Source organism: Neovison vison, chromosome 6 (assembly GCF_020171115.1).
Source record: "Neovison vison isolate M4711 chromosome 6, ASM_NN_V1, whole genome shotgun sequence".
Lineage (NCBI taxonomy): Eukaryota > Metazoa > Chordata > Mammalia > Carnivora > Mustelidae > Neogale > Neogale vison.
In genome coordinates, this window is record NC_058096.1 from 86,370,620 (window position 1) to 86,385,042 (window position 14,423).

Below are 14,423 nucleotides of genomic sequence, written 5' to 3' on the forward strand. Positions count from 1 at the left end.
GAACAAAATGGAGATAAGGTTGAAGGAAAATAAGCAGTTTCAGTAAACAAACAGTGAATATCTATCCCAAAGGATTATTGTGAAAATTAAATGAGTTACTATATGGAAAGCATCTATAGTAATTACCTACAGTAACACCTAGAGTGTGGTAAGCACTAAATATGTACTAACTGCTACTGAGAGCTCCCCACAGGAGCATTAATTGTTGGACAAGTCTTGTTTGTTCTTCATTTTATTTTGGCTTCTACAATTGTTTTAATTTCTTTGCCCATCTCCTCTGCATCCATCCACTGTGATCTTTCTTTCATGTGCTCTAGGAGACAATGGCAGTTGCCTGCCTGATACAAGTTTCTCTCTTCTTCCTCAGTAACAGAACTCCATTTTAGTTTTGATGGCAATAGATACAGCTTAGATACTTGATTTACTGGGCTTTCTTGAAGTGAGGGGTGGATGGGTGACACAAGGCATAGCTCTGGCCAAGGAGATACTGTGTAAGTCTACCGTGTGGGATAGTTAGGCAGGCTCTCTGAAAGGAGTCTGACTAAGCTGGTGCATGTCTTTTGTCTTTTTCCTCCTCATTATTCCTTTCTAGAATATAGATGCAAGGTGGAAGGAGAAGAGCCCTCTTGGTATGAGAGCTATACCCTACAGGTGCTAGAGCCGAAAGCTAGCTGGATCTTTGATAGCGCTTTTGAAGAATCAAAAAAAGAATCACACCATGATTTGTTCAAACATTCTTTAGTTTCCTGTTACACTCAAGTGAAAATAACTCCTACTGTTACAAACCATTCATTTACTTTTTGAGCAATGTAAAAAATGTGGAGTACTTTAATAGTTTTCATGTCATTTTGAGTTGGGGTCATGCTAATCCCGTTTTTTGAGATTTGCTCCAATTTTGACGCATGTGCTACTGAAAAGACCAGGATACTCTTTCTTCTTTGATGAGGAAAAAAAGTTTAAGAGAAAAGTCAAGTCACCAAGATCAAGCAAATCTTATCATCTTCAATGATAATTATATCAGCCCGTGGGGCGAACCACAGAAGGGGAGAGAGACACTGGCAATGGGCTGTTCTCCACAGAGAAATGGGCATTACCTTTTGTCTCTTTTGTCCAGGCATTCAGATTACCATTTTGAAGTTTTGAGAATGAGAGGTGTCTAAAAATTATTGTGTGCCTTCTACACTTATCCACTGTCTACTGTATAGTAAATGCATAGTGAGATAATAAATTTGATAACAGGTAATTAAAGCAAGAAAGCATAAAATAGTTCAGCTCCAGAAAAAAGGACTATGACCAATGTTTGTCTGAGATTGAGAACAACTCTGTACCTGTTGTTGTTATTACTGAATTAGCGTTGCCTGGCAACTTGGCTCAGCTGTTAATTAAGCACTTAGGCAGCCACAGTCATTAACTCTTTCAGGTCCTCAGGATACTGCTTAGTTATTGCTTCAGTTTACTGTACTAAGCTTACTAATAGGCAATGCCTTAAAACATTGCGAATATCTAGCTCATAATATGTTTCATCTTCTTTATGGTTAGATGGAAAAAGCAATTCTAATTTCATTCCTCGTTCATTTTAATTTGGGTTAGCAGATGTTCTATGTGTACTGCAGTCAACTATTTAATTTGCATTATAGAAGAGCCTGTAATAGCAATTTATCAGGGTGTGTGTGTGTTGTTATAGCGTGGTTTTCATTTCCTCCAAAATGTGCCTATAAAAATGGGATACATTTTATTTTCTTAATTCACATAGAATATCAATATCCCAAGAGCAAAATTGTGTTCATAAAATTCAAGCAATATTTTAAAATTAGCTTGGTTTGAAGAGGAGATGGGGGAAATAGAGAAAAAAAGTAAAGCAAGGAAAAGAAAGAAATCAAAGGGAGCAGTGAAGCTCTCATCTACCAAGGAGATGAGTGCATTTGGAGAACAGGTTTGCCAGTGGGGGGGGGCACTCCTCATTGTGGTGTAATGTTACATTTTGAAAACTTTTCTTACTTGTCTTTTTTTCATGGGTGTGTGTCTCAAGGAGGATGCTTGCACAAGCCACCATCTGAACAAATGGAAGGGAATGTTCATATCCATATTTTAGTTTGGCAACGATACATTTTCCCAAGTCTTATTTAGAGTTAGCCAAACGTAAATGTTTGTTGTTTTAAGCTTCTAAGTTTGGGGGTAATTTTTTATGTGGTCATAGATGACAAATACAATCTATATCAGAAGATTGTCTTGATGAGTAAATGAGAGCCAGTGAATAATATAGATGATCCTCATTAAGTTGGTCTGTCAGAACTTTGGTCAGGAATTTGTTTCTTTCAAATAGATTGTACCTATTCTCTTGACAAGGTCAAGTTTTTGATGTTCTGATAACCTTCAGTTCTTGTTTTAAGTTTCTCCAAATTCTTTTACCACTCTTAAATTAGAGGGTCCAGATACTTCTACTTTCACTTCACTTGGAAATGTATGATTGGCAAAAATAGCGAATTCCTGAATCTTACAATAAAAATAAATTACATTTAAAAAGTATTTAACTGTTCTCTAAAAACCTGTATAGATGATTTTTTTTAATTAAAAAAATTATGGAATGCTGGAAAGTCACTTTGGCAAAGTGTACATATTCTCTGTAGGGGTTTGATTTTTTTTTAAGATTTTTATTAATTTATTTGACAGAAAGAGATCACAGGTAGGCAGAGAAGAAGGCAGAGAGAGAGAGGGGGAAGCAGGCTCCCTGCTGAGCAGAGAGCCCAATGAGGGGCTCATTGTGGGGCTCATTGTGGGGCTCGTTGTGGGGCTCGTTGTGGGGCTGGATCCCAGGACCCTGAGATCATGACCTGAGCTGAAGGCAGAGGCTTAACCCATTGAGCCACCCAGGCGCCCCTGTAGGGGTTTGATTAAAGAGTGGTGACTCTCTAAGCTCCTATATTTGGGACTGTTTCTCAGAGACTACTGGGCTTTATCAATAACAACCTCATCTTTATATCCACTGGTGAAGAATGTTTACAAGACAATATTTTAATCGCTGAAGGCCTAAATCTCAAACTCAATTCCTGTAGGGGCTGAGCAGGTCAGGAAAATGAATGGGGTGAACCAAATGTGGAGCTCAGGTCCTCCAGGACCTGCAAATACTCAGCTCACCTTAGTGTTCCCATGCAGAAATCTGAATGCTGGGTTGCCAGTTTTTTCTAGTTTCAAGAGAAGATGGAAATATGGGTTTGAATTTATGTGTTTTAAAATTCTTTTCAGAGAAAACTTTCCATATTTTAAAATATTGTTTCGTTTATCTTAGACATGTGCAAATTGAATAAAATATATCTGTGAACTACAGTCATTTCCCGAATACCAAGGGATGAGAGAAAAGCTGAGTGTATAGACTGCAAAGTTATTATTTTGTGAACAAAACCTATACGTACTATAAGAAAGTCTCGGAAGCTTGTGTTTTGCATATTCCAGGTGTTGGATAAATAAAGCATGATTTCTATAAAGAGGCCAGCTCTGACACTGCATTATCAGACAAATATAGTGTTTAGTTTTCTCATCAAGCATTCTCATTTATATAGACAAACTAGTTTAAATTTTCAAAAAGACATTTCCCCCATACCTATAAGCACTTTCTGTGGATTCACAGTGACCTATGTTACAACACTGCCGTTGAACCAGCTACAAAAACAATAAAGGGAAGCCAGTGTAGAAAAGGTCACCTGTCAGTTGGTTAGCACTGATTCGTCTTCATAAGGGCCAGGAAAGCCGGGGTTCTATCACCATCACCTCAGGTATGTCAGTAACCTGCAGGATCCAAAATAAATGTGCTCTGCTTTTGACCTTTACTCTTTTCACCTTCACAGTGTTTGTTACTTTATTCAGCATGACAGCTCATGTAAAATGTGACTCTATTGTCATAATCTCAGGAATATCATTAATGCATAATTACATGGCAGGAGCTACCTTTTGAAGTGTTGGAAAATGAGAGAAGATGACATCTTTAGTCTCTTCCAGGGTGGTTCCCATTCTGCTATTTCTATGGTGTGTATTGTTCTTCATATAGCTACTATTTTGGACCTCTTGATTTCTGGCTATTGAAAAGAATAATATAGAACACTTTGTTTTTCCTGATAGAACTGTTGGGTAAGATTTATTGCTTCCTAAATTTCGACCTGGAAACTAAACTTTCCCAATTAAATCGCAAAGAGAATGGCTCCATTAATGGTAGACATTACTCATTGTATAAAGTTTCTTTTAAGAACTTATTAAGTGGTTATACTTTCCCAGACTGCTATTAATGATAAAATGTTGAGCAAGACCCTAAATTAGTGAAGTCAATCCAAGTGGAAGAGAATTGATCACTAACAACATTTACTTTTATATATAAGAAAAATCAATAGTTTTATCTGTTTTACATGTAGTAGACGATGGACATTTTTCATTAGCCTATCAGTAAAAATGAACACATTTAATATTAACAATTCTTTAAAGAATGGGGATATTTTGTAAAAAGCAAAATTAAGCAATTCCTATGCAGATTTTGATCCTCTTTATATTATGTATTCAATAAGATTGAATACCTAAAAATTATAAGTCCATTGTCTTATTTCTTTTGTCTTCTGAGAGACAATTATGAAGTAAGTGTGAATAACTTCTCCTAGTCCAGTTCTTCTGCATGCAACACCTATAAACCCAGAAAAATAAACAACTACCTATAAACATTGGAGACTTAAAGAAGGTTGAAAATGGGTCAACAGTAGGAAGAGGAAAATTGCACTAGGGTAAGTTTCTCCATTTTCAAAGACTTTTATTTTGAACACAAGACCTAGGAGGGGCACCTAAAACATCTGTCCACAGAAATCCACAATTTTATTGGCTTGGAGAACGAGAGGACAGAATTCAGAGGGACAACAGCAGGAGAATAAAGGGGAACATTCTGCAAAGGAGAGAATCTGAGAGGGGAACCTCAAATTCTGCATATGAGCTCTGCCCAAATTTCTGGTTGGGCCCTAAACCATGCATATATGGGGAAGTCTCTTAGCAGCCCAGTAATGCTAAAATAACTGAAAAATTATTTCAAATGTACACCTACTGTGGGAAAGACAAAATTTGAAGTTTGGTTCCACCCAAGTAAGCTGTCCACTTAAATAACAGAAATCAGAGGAATAGGAACAGAATGGGGTTACATGCTCCTGTCCTAAATGCAACAGACTTAGGCAGTGATAATTTGCCATTTTCAGTTTTTTTTTTCCATAGGAAAAGACTTTCTAGAAAGGATGAAGAGGGTTGAAAAGCAGGTAGATAATGTAGAGGGTCTATACATTGACGAAATTGATAAAGCCTAGTTAGAGCAACAGAAGCAATTCAGTTCTATTGGATTGGATTAGGAAACTTTTTTCTTATTTTTTAGTTTTTATCTAATTTTTAAAGATTTACTTATTTATTTTAGAAAGAGAGAGAGCACACATGAGCAAGGGGAGGGAAAAAGGGAGAGAGAGAGGAAGAGAATCCCAAGGAGACTACCTGCTGAGCACAGAATCCCACAGGGCTCAATCTCTTGACCCCGAGAACATGACCTGAGCTGAAATCAAAAGTCAGTTGCTTAATTGAATGAGCCACTCAGGTGTCCTGGAAACACTTTTCTTTTCTTTTTTTTTTTTGAACAGGAGAAAGGTGTACAAATCTATTTAATGTAAGTTTTATGTGCCATGGAAGCCTTTATAAGGAAATAAAGACCAAAAGGAAAAGTTAGACCTTTGTACTTTTGTGTTTGGTTTGTTGTGGCAGCCTGAGGAACTAATACAATTCATCTGCATAATTACATCTTTTCTCTTCAGTATTATAATTGATATCTGAGTCCAGGACTTTCCCACATTTTCACTGTACAGATTTTCTGCAGATCATGGAGATGAGGTAATGTCTGGTCCATGTGCTCCTGAATTTCAGGGTTTTGACTCTGTTACCTGTTTGGTTAAACCCACAGGCTTTGTTGCTTTCCTTAACTGCAATTCTATTTTGAAGGAAGATAAATAGCTCTCCTAAAAGTCAGCATGAGGCTTTTGACAGATTGATGGTCAACATCTTGCTGGGAGTCCTTCATGAAGCATGGATGAGTCACACCAGCCTCCCCTCGCCTTGAAAATTCTATGATCTATTCCAAAACTCTGATAATTTCTCTAATCTTTTGACAGCGCTTCCTGGCATGTGACAGCAGTTATTCTGCACTTGTATTAGTGACAACAAGAAAGACAGCTTTATCTATATGTGGTCATTCCTCAGTGGCTATTACTTACTTTACAAGATTTATACTTTTTATAACTCTATTGCTATGCTTTTTGGATACATGATTTTTGAAGACAATTTAAGAGCATTAGGAGTGCAAACTTAGGTTAAAATTGAGCCTTGAATACAGTTATCAGTCCCATTTATTATTCAGCTAGGCATTGACAACATATTTTTTCACTCCTCTGGTCATACAAAACCAAAAATCTTTGCTAATTTCACATAAAAATAGTATCTCATCACTTGATGGCAAATAAAAGATACATCTCAACTCCTAGATAAGACATGATTAAAATAGATATCTGAGAACAAAGAAATACAAAAATCAAAGAAAAATAATAATTTAAAACTAAACCCAGGTATAGACATTTTTGCTTTCTGATGGGGGGGTATGGAGGTGAAGTATTGTGTTGGGGAGGAAGGAATTTTCAACTGTTACGGGTTAAAGTTTCTAGCCCTTGTTCTTCTACCAAGGGGCACCTGCCTGACTCTGTTGGTGGAACATATGACTCTTGATCTCGGGGTTGTGAGTTTGAGTCCCACATTGAGATTACTTAAAATAAAATCTTTTTAAAAAAATTCTTCTAACTGGACTAAGAATTAAATAAACATGAGACAGATTAACAGGAGAAAATCAAATTTCATTGTGTACATGAGGGGAATCCACATAGATATGAAATTTCAGAGACAGACAAAATGAGGTATACATGTCATTCTGAACTATGGAGAAGGGGGTAGGAATCTGGGGTTTCAAAGGGAAAGAATGCAATTCACTTAAAGATGAAAAAGCGTAAATGGTAAACAAATGTTTCCTGGGCCATGAAGAAATAACAGGACATCAGGCTTTTAACAAACACACTTTGCTATACTCCTCTATAATCCCTAATTTATATTATAGCATAGTTATCTGTGGTGATGCCTCTCTTCCTGGAGCATATAAATATATATATATATATAATATATCATATAAATTATATATACAACGTATCATTTATATGATATAATAAATAAATAAATAAATAAATATTTATTTTTTATATATGTAAAATGTTTTTTAAAATATAGTCCTCTATATTTTAGATATAGATTAGCTATATCTATATCTATAGGTAGTCCTCTATGTATTCTTTCCAGGCAGTTGAAAGGAAGGTCAGAGTTTCTTTTTGAGAATTTTGGGCCTTGATTGTTTTCAATTCAAAATAATCTACATCCAAGGTGTCCTGTCTTGGGACAAACTGCCCTTGGCCCCAGTAATAGCACAATTCCTATTAGCAGTTTAACAGTGTATCTACTTCTCTCTTCCTTCAAACACTGGTGAGAAGGGAAAAAGAGGAAAGACTGAAATTGTAAAGCTTCTGTCCATTTTTCTCTGCAGGCAACGTGTGGGAACTGGGGTCAATGCTCACTGTTGTTAAAGCACTTAGGAGTAGAAATGTCTTTGACTTGTGAGAGCCTAATTAGTGGCTGGGAAACAAAATTGCTCTGCATAATATATACAGGGGAAATTGAGTTTACTGGGGAAATCTAGGGGAGGAAGGTGTCTAAAGGGGACAAACAGGAAGTGTGGAAAGGGAATATGAAAACATGGCAGGAGGCCAGAGTCTTTGGAAATGGAGATGCTCTGGGCAAAATTCCAGGCATTGGTGTGGCCCACAGAATTTAACAAGAACATCTAAATGTCCGCTTTCTGTTGTTTGCCAGGTGTCTGTCTCTTGTAGTCTCATCCTTCATACTCCTCATTCCAGAACTCTCAAAAGCTGCTGCACATGTGTGAGGGTAAATAAAAATGATTTTTCTCTGCTTGTAAAGGTTAAGTAAAAATGTTCCCTGTTCCTTCTTCCTTGAAAGGGTCTTTTTAGAAACAAAACAGTCCTTGATTCCCTACTCTAACGTTTGGGAAGGTAGGTAAATCTCTCCAGGGCTAGATATGCCCCATCTCCTGTTTCCCTATGCAAAGATGTCTCCAAAGTTTGGGCTTCGTAGGTTTTAAAAGTTCCACACACAGGGCGCCTTGGTGGCTCAGTGGGTTAAAGCCTCTGCCTTTGGCTCGGTTCGTGATCCCAGGGTCCTGAGATGGGGCCCCGAGTTGTGGGGGGTCTCTGCTCAGTGGGAAGTCAGCTTCCTTCTTTCTCTCTCTGCCTCTCTGCCTACTTATGATCTCTGTCAAATAAATAAATAAATAAATAAAGTTCCACACACAGCTCTGCAGTTAACCTAGCAGACTATTTTAAGTAACTATTTATCTCTCGAGTAGGTAAGAGGGGTTTAATTATTCTTTCTTCTGCTTAAGATGTGGGGAAAGAGGTTGGGGTTTCATGCGTTCGTTCATCAAGCATGACCCTCTCTCCAATCTCCACATGTTCACCAACCTGGAAACTCTTCAAACCCCATCCTTTTGGGTTTTAATGGGGGCTTTATTAGACAGGCATGATTAATTGAATCATCAGCTATTGGTGACTGATTCAACTTCCAGTCCCTGTCCCCTTTTCCCTCCCTAGAGGAGGTAGTTGGGGTAGAACTGAGAGTTCCGAATCTGTAATCATATCCTTGGCTCCACTGGCCACAGGCCCCTATTTTAAGTACTTTCTGAAAGTTACCTCATTAACATAACAAAGACACCTAGATCACTCACCACACTTAAAAAATTCCAAGGGTTTGGGGAGCTGGCCAGGAACAGTGGACAGAGACCAAATGTATATGAGAAATATATAAATATCTTATAATAAATATCTAAATGACCAAATAAATATTTCTAAATCACAGTATCACAAGTACTAAATCAATTTCTTTCTTTTCTGCATTGATGTGAAGGGGTCTCTGTTCATAGGACTTTATTTCCTTAAAACATGAAAATGTCTTATTTTATGCTTTAAAAGGAAATTTTAAAAAAGGAGATGTCACTTATATTGGGGACCAGGCTCAAAGAGGAGATATGGCATCCATACACAAATAATTTACCAAAAGTAAAAGTTTGGAGCCAAAGAAGACAAGGAGAAAAATAGTAACCCCTCCTCCACACCCACTCCCACCCCAACACACAGTATCTTCTTGCCTAAGTTGACATTTGAGACAAACACATAAACTAATGTTTGACCTAATTGGGATGATCCTGCATGGATTGTTTTGATTTCTACTCTTTTGTTTTTGTTTTTATTTTTGTTTTTAAGTAAGTTCTACACCCAACGTGGGGCTCCAACTCACGACCCCAAGATCAAGAGTTCCATTCTCCACTGATGGATCCAGCAGGCACCCCTCTAGTCTTTTTTAAAAAGGGGCATCTGTGTAACATCTTCCATGTTATGGAACATTTTTTTAAACATCAGTTATATGATAACATCAAATGGATACATAAAAATTTATTTAATAAATTTACTCTTTTTTGTTATAGATAACATTTCATCGAGTAGCTCTGTTTTTTGTTTATTTTGTGTTTTCCTCATATTTCTGTTTGGATATAATTTCAAACTTCCAGAAATTTGCAAGAATGGTACAAAGAACACCCAGATAGCCTTCACCTATACTCACTTATTAACATCTTGTCACATTAGCTCTATCATTTGCTTTATGTTGGGGGGAAAACTTTTTCTCTACCAACTTAGGTCAGATGGGGTCGTGGGGACCTGTGAATTAACTGACAATAGCCAGATTCACAAGAGAAAAGACAAGATTTACTTATATAGAGGTGGGAGTTCTCAGAATAGTTTACATAGCCCTTAGTAGGGGGGAAAAGAGTGTGGGTAGGTAAGAGCCACAATGGGAATGTACGCAACATTCTTGATGTAATAGGCCATCTCCTTCCTGGCTGGAAACTCCCCTGGCCGGCAATTTATGGCAGCTTGAATCTCAATCACTGGTGCTAAGCGTCTGTTTACTCACAAATAGGAAAATTCCTCAAAGGGAGGAGGTTAATGATAACTGGATATTCTGCGTCCTCTGCTTTAGTTGGATAAGGAAATTTCAGATAAGATTTGTTTGGGCACCTTTTGTAGCTCAGATGTTTCTCATTTAAAATAATCCTTATGACTTTGTAGTGGACTATTAGTATCTTCATCTCGCTCCGTGTATATGTACGTCCAGTACACACACACACACACACACACACACACATACGCATGTTTGTTTATTTATTTTTATATTTACATTTATAGAAAGGAAGAAAAATACGCCGCCCGAAAATATGTCTCTTTGGCATATTCATTATTTTAAGCTGGTTATTGATTTTTTAAAAGATTTTATTAGTTTATTTGAGAGAGAGACAGAGAGAGCACTCAAGCAGAGGGAAGTGCAGAGGGAAAGGAAGAGAGAGAATCTCAAGCAGACTCCCTGTTGAGCTTGGAGATCCGTGCAGGGCTCAATCCCAGGACCCTGAGATCATGACCTGAGCTGAAAACAAGAGTTGGACACTTAACCCACTGAGCCACCCGGGTGCCCCTAAGTTGGTTATTTTTAAGAAACTGCAGACACAAGAAACTCTGGAAACCCAGGGGAAGTAATCTTTTCGTAAGAGACAGGTACATTTATGAGAAAAACCTCCTTTTGTAAAGGAGTCTTCCTTCCTATCTCCTTTTGTAAAGGAGTCTTCCTTCCTATCTCCTTTTGTAAAGGAGTCTTCCTTCCTATCAGGAAAAGGAGGAAACTGTATGGTTTCTTAACCTCCACAAACTGTTACCAAATGAGAAGTCCTGCAGTTAATTCTGCATTACAATCTTACTCTTATTTACTATGCTTTTCCTGGTAACCTCCCACAACCAACTTCCTATCCACAACATCTTTTGTCTTTAGCTGAGGATGGTGTTTACAGTGATGACTTTGGCCATTTGGGGGAGTTACTCAATTTTCCTGGGTCTCTCGCATAGATACAGAAGGTATACATATTATTGAATTTTACTTGTTTTTGTCCTGTTGATCTGTCTTACATCAACTTAATTATTACTCCAGCCAAAGAACCCAGACAAGAGGAAGGGAAAGCTTTTCCATGCCTGCAGATGGCTACCATGAAGGACAAACTTCACTGACTTGACTTTGCTTGCTCTGAGCTGCCCCACCTGAGTTCCTGGGATCTTTGACAGGAACCCGCAGAAGGCAGGAATTCTTACCACGTCCGGCTCCCAGTTCTCCACCTGCAGAGTCTGATGAAAGCAAGAGTGGGGAGGGAACATTTCCTTTTCTGAATATAGATTAGCACAAAAAGTGTTTGCGAAACCAGTTTCTTTGATACAGTGACTCTGTTAAAGAATTGATTGTGGGTGACCGGTGAAAGAATTCACCCAACGCAGAACAAAGGAGATCAAAGTTGATTGATACACTGCAAGGGAGCGGTGGGCTGGACAGCAAAGGAGAGACTGTCTGCCAGGAGACAGTGATGGGGGCAGCAATTAAAGGGGGAGGTGAGGAGGTATGGGAACATACGGAATTTTCCTTATTTGGTGACTGTGCCCGGTTGTAAGTAGCCTATCGGTCAGCTAGGACGTACAGATATTTTGAGGTAAGTTGCCTAACTAATGAGGCTGTTTGCATTCAGTCTGGTGGTCACTGTGGGCCCTTTTACCTCTCTCACGTTTGTATTACTCAAGCCTATTTCCTTAGAGTGACCTCTACATTGGTAATGAATACTCTTGTTTTTTTATTGATCCTTTCCATCCCAGGGATAGTCACTATTTTTCTTTGTCTCTATCTATTGTGTCATTTGTTATCTTATTCTGTGTCCTGAGAGTGTGGCTGTGACTTTGGGGCCATTGAGAATATTCTGTCTGGTCTCTCAACCCAAAAGTGAACCCTACTGGGGTGCATTTTGGTGGCCAGTTGAATAGACAGGAATTCTGAGACACAAAGTCACAAGCAGGGTTCTCTTTGTCCAAACGTGCTAGCTCTCAGCGGAGTTCGTGATAGGACCTCCTGGTCCATCAGGGGCTTTTGTCATCTCACCTCTGTTGTCTTTTTAGTGCTGGGGAAAAAGTCCCATTACAGTAGCATCTGCCTGCTATCACAGATTAGTGAGTCTGTGTCTAGAGGGATCTCATGCTCTTGTGGGAAACGGGAAATACTACTTTCACCAAAACATTCTTAGCATCTGTAAAAATGAAGGCCTTTGCAGTCTGAGACTGCCTTTGGAAGCAAGCTTTCTGGGATCCTGTGAGGTCCACATTTTTTATTTTTCACACTCTTGCAAAATGACTTTTTCATTTTAGTTAAGCCATAAAAGTCTTAACGGTTGGAGGTGCTATTAAGATTAATAGTCCCTATTTATCAAGGGCCAGATGATGCATCTGTTGAATTAGGCAAACTTCTGTATTTGAATTTTTTAAAAAAGAGAGCTCTGTTCCTAAAGAATAGCTTATTGATACCTATGGAATGACCAAACTAAAAAGTGGACACAAAGGTATAATAGGCTTAAAGACTTCCTTCATAAGATGAAGGAACAGAAATTAGACTTAAGACAAAAATTAATATTCACATCCAATGTAAATTCTCTTCCCCCAAACCTGACTCCATCTGCCTGTTTTAACTTCCCCTTTCTTACAAGATTTTCAAGGAGCACTCTGGCCTAATCTCTAGGCCCAAAGTATAGAGGTTACTCATGTAAATGCTGAAAATCAGAAAGTAAAGTTAGCAGAAGCATCTAGGACAGGCAGTAGGACTAACTTTGTTATTTCCTACTGCTCGTACTTTCCAGGGCTCTGAAATCAGCCAGCTTCAGACCTTCCTATGCAATCTCTTTTGTGGGGCTATCCTAAACCCCTGAACAGCAACATATCTTTGAAATTATAAAGCCCTTCTCCCTCCACTTTCAGAATATCTTTCCAAATTTAGAGAGGATTTAGAAAGATTGGTGTCCCTTCACAACCCACCTCACAGAGAAAACAGATGGTCAAAATTCCTCCTAGACCCTCCTGAAAATGAACAGCTGAAAGCTAGCATTCAGGGGCTGATAAAAGCCAACGTTGAATTGTATACATAGAAAGAAGGCTCTTGTTAAAACACTTTATACAGACTTTTACAAAAGCATAATTTTTCTTAGTAACATGTAATGTATAATTTGCCCCAGGAATACATGTCTGTAAATCATCAGGCTTATACACTTCACAGCACTCACCATAGCACATGCCCCCCCCCACATGCCCCCACTCTCTCCCTACTCCCCACTGTCCCCTCCAGCAACCCTCAGTTGGTTCCCTGACATTAAGAATCTCTTATGGTTTATCTTCCTCCCCAGTCCCATCTTGTTTCATATTTTCCCTCCTTACCCCCCACAAATCCTCACCCTGCCTCTCAAATTCCTTATATCAGAGAGATCATATGATAATTATTTTGATTCCCACCTTAGCTGGAAATGTCCCTGATGTAAAGAAGCAAGTTTACCTGGAAATATAGGTCAGTCCCTTGATATCCAGGCTTTTTAGTTTTTTTAGGAGTATTGGAAACAACTGTTTTTGTCTTGAAGCTCTATTCAAAACCAGAAATATGACTCTTAGAAGCTCTTTACCAATTCCCAGACCTCTTGTATTCATCTCAAAACACTTGCAGATACTGGGACATTGGAAATGGAATTTTCCTGCACTTCAAAAAAAGAAGGAATTATATAAATTACCCTAGACCTCCAATAATATGCAAATGTGCCCCCAAAATTCCACCTCCAGAGAAAACTTGGATGCTTTCTCTGTGCCTTGGGTGATATAGATTTTCTACACTCTTCTCTAGGACCAGACGGCCACTCTCTGAAATGCAAACTTTAGGGAGAGATTTCTCATTAGTAGGGTTAAAAAAAAAAAAAGAAAAAAAAGAGAGAGAGAGAGATAGTATTTAGAAATTGGGCAAATGAAAAATCTTCTCCACAAATATTGGTAGCTGTGAGGTCTATGTTTGTGTCTGTCTGTACATTTATGAGCATCTATAAATGTCTGTTGTATGTGTGTGGTATTTTCTACCTCCAGATGGTATTGCCAAAATTAATTTGTGAACGACCTTTATTTATTTGGCTTAGATAGGGGTGCCTGGGTGGCCCAGTCTGTTAAACGTCCAATCTTGTTTTTGGCTTGGGTCAGAACACACGGCGCTGAGATTAAGCCCAGAGATGGGCTCTGCACTCAGCCTGGAGTCTGCTTAAGATTCTCTTTCCCTCTCCCTCATCCCTCATGCTTATGAGGGATCATGCTTATGAGCTC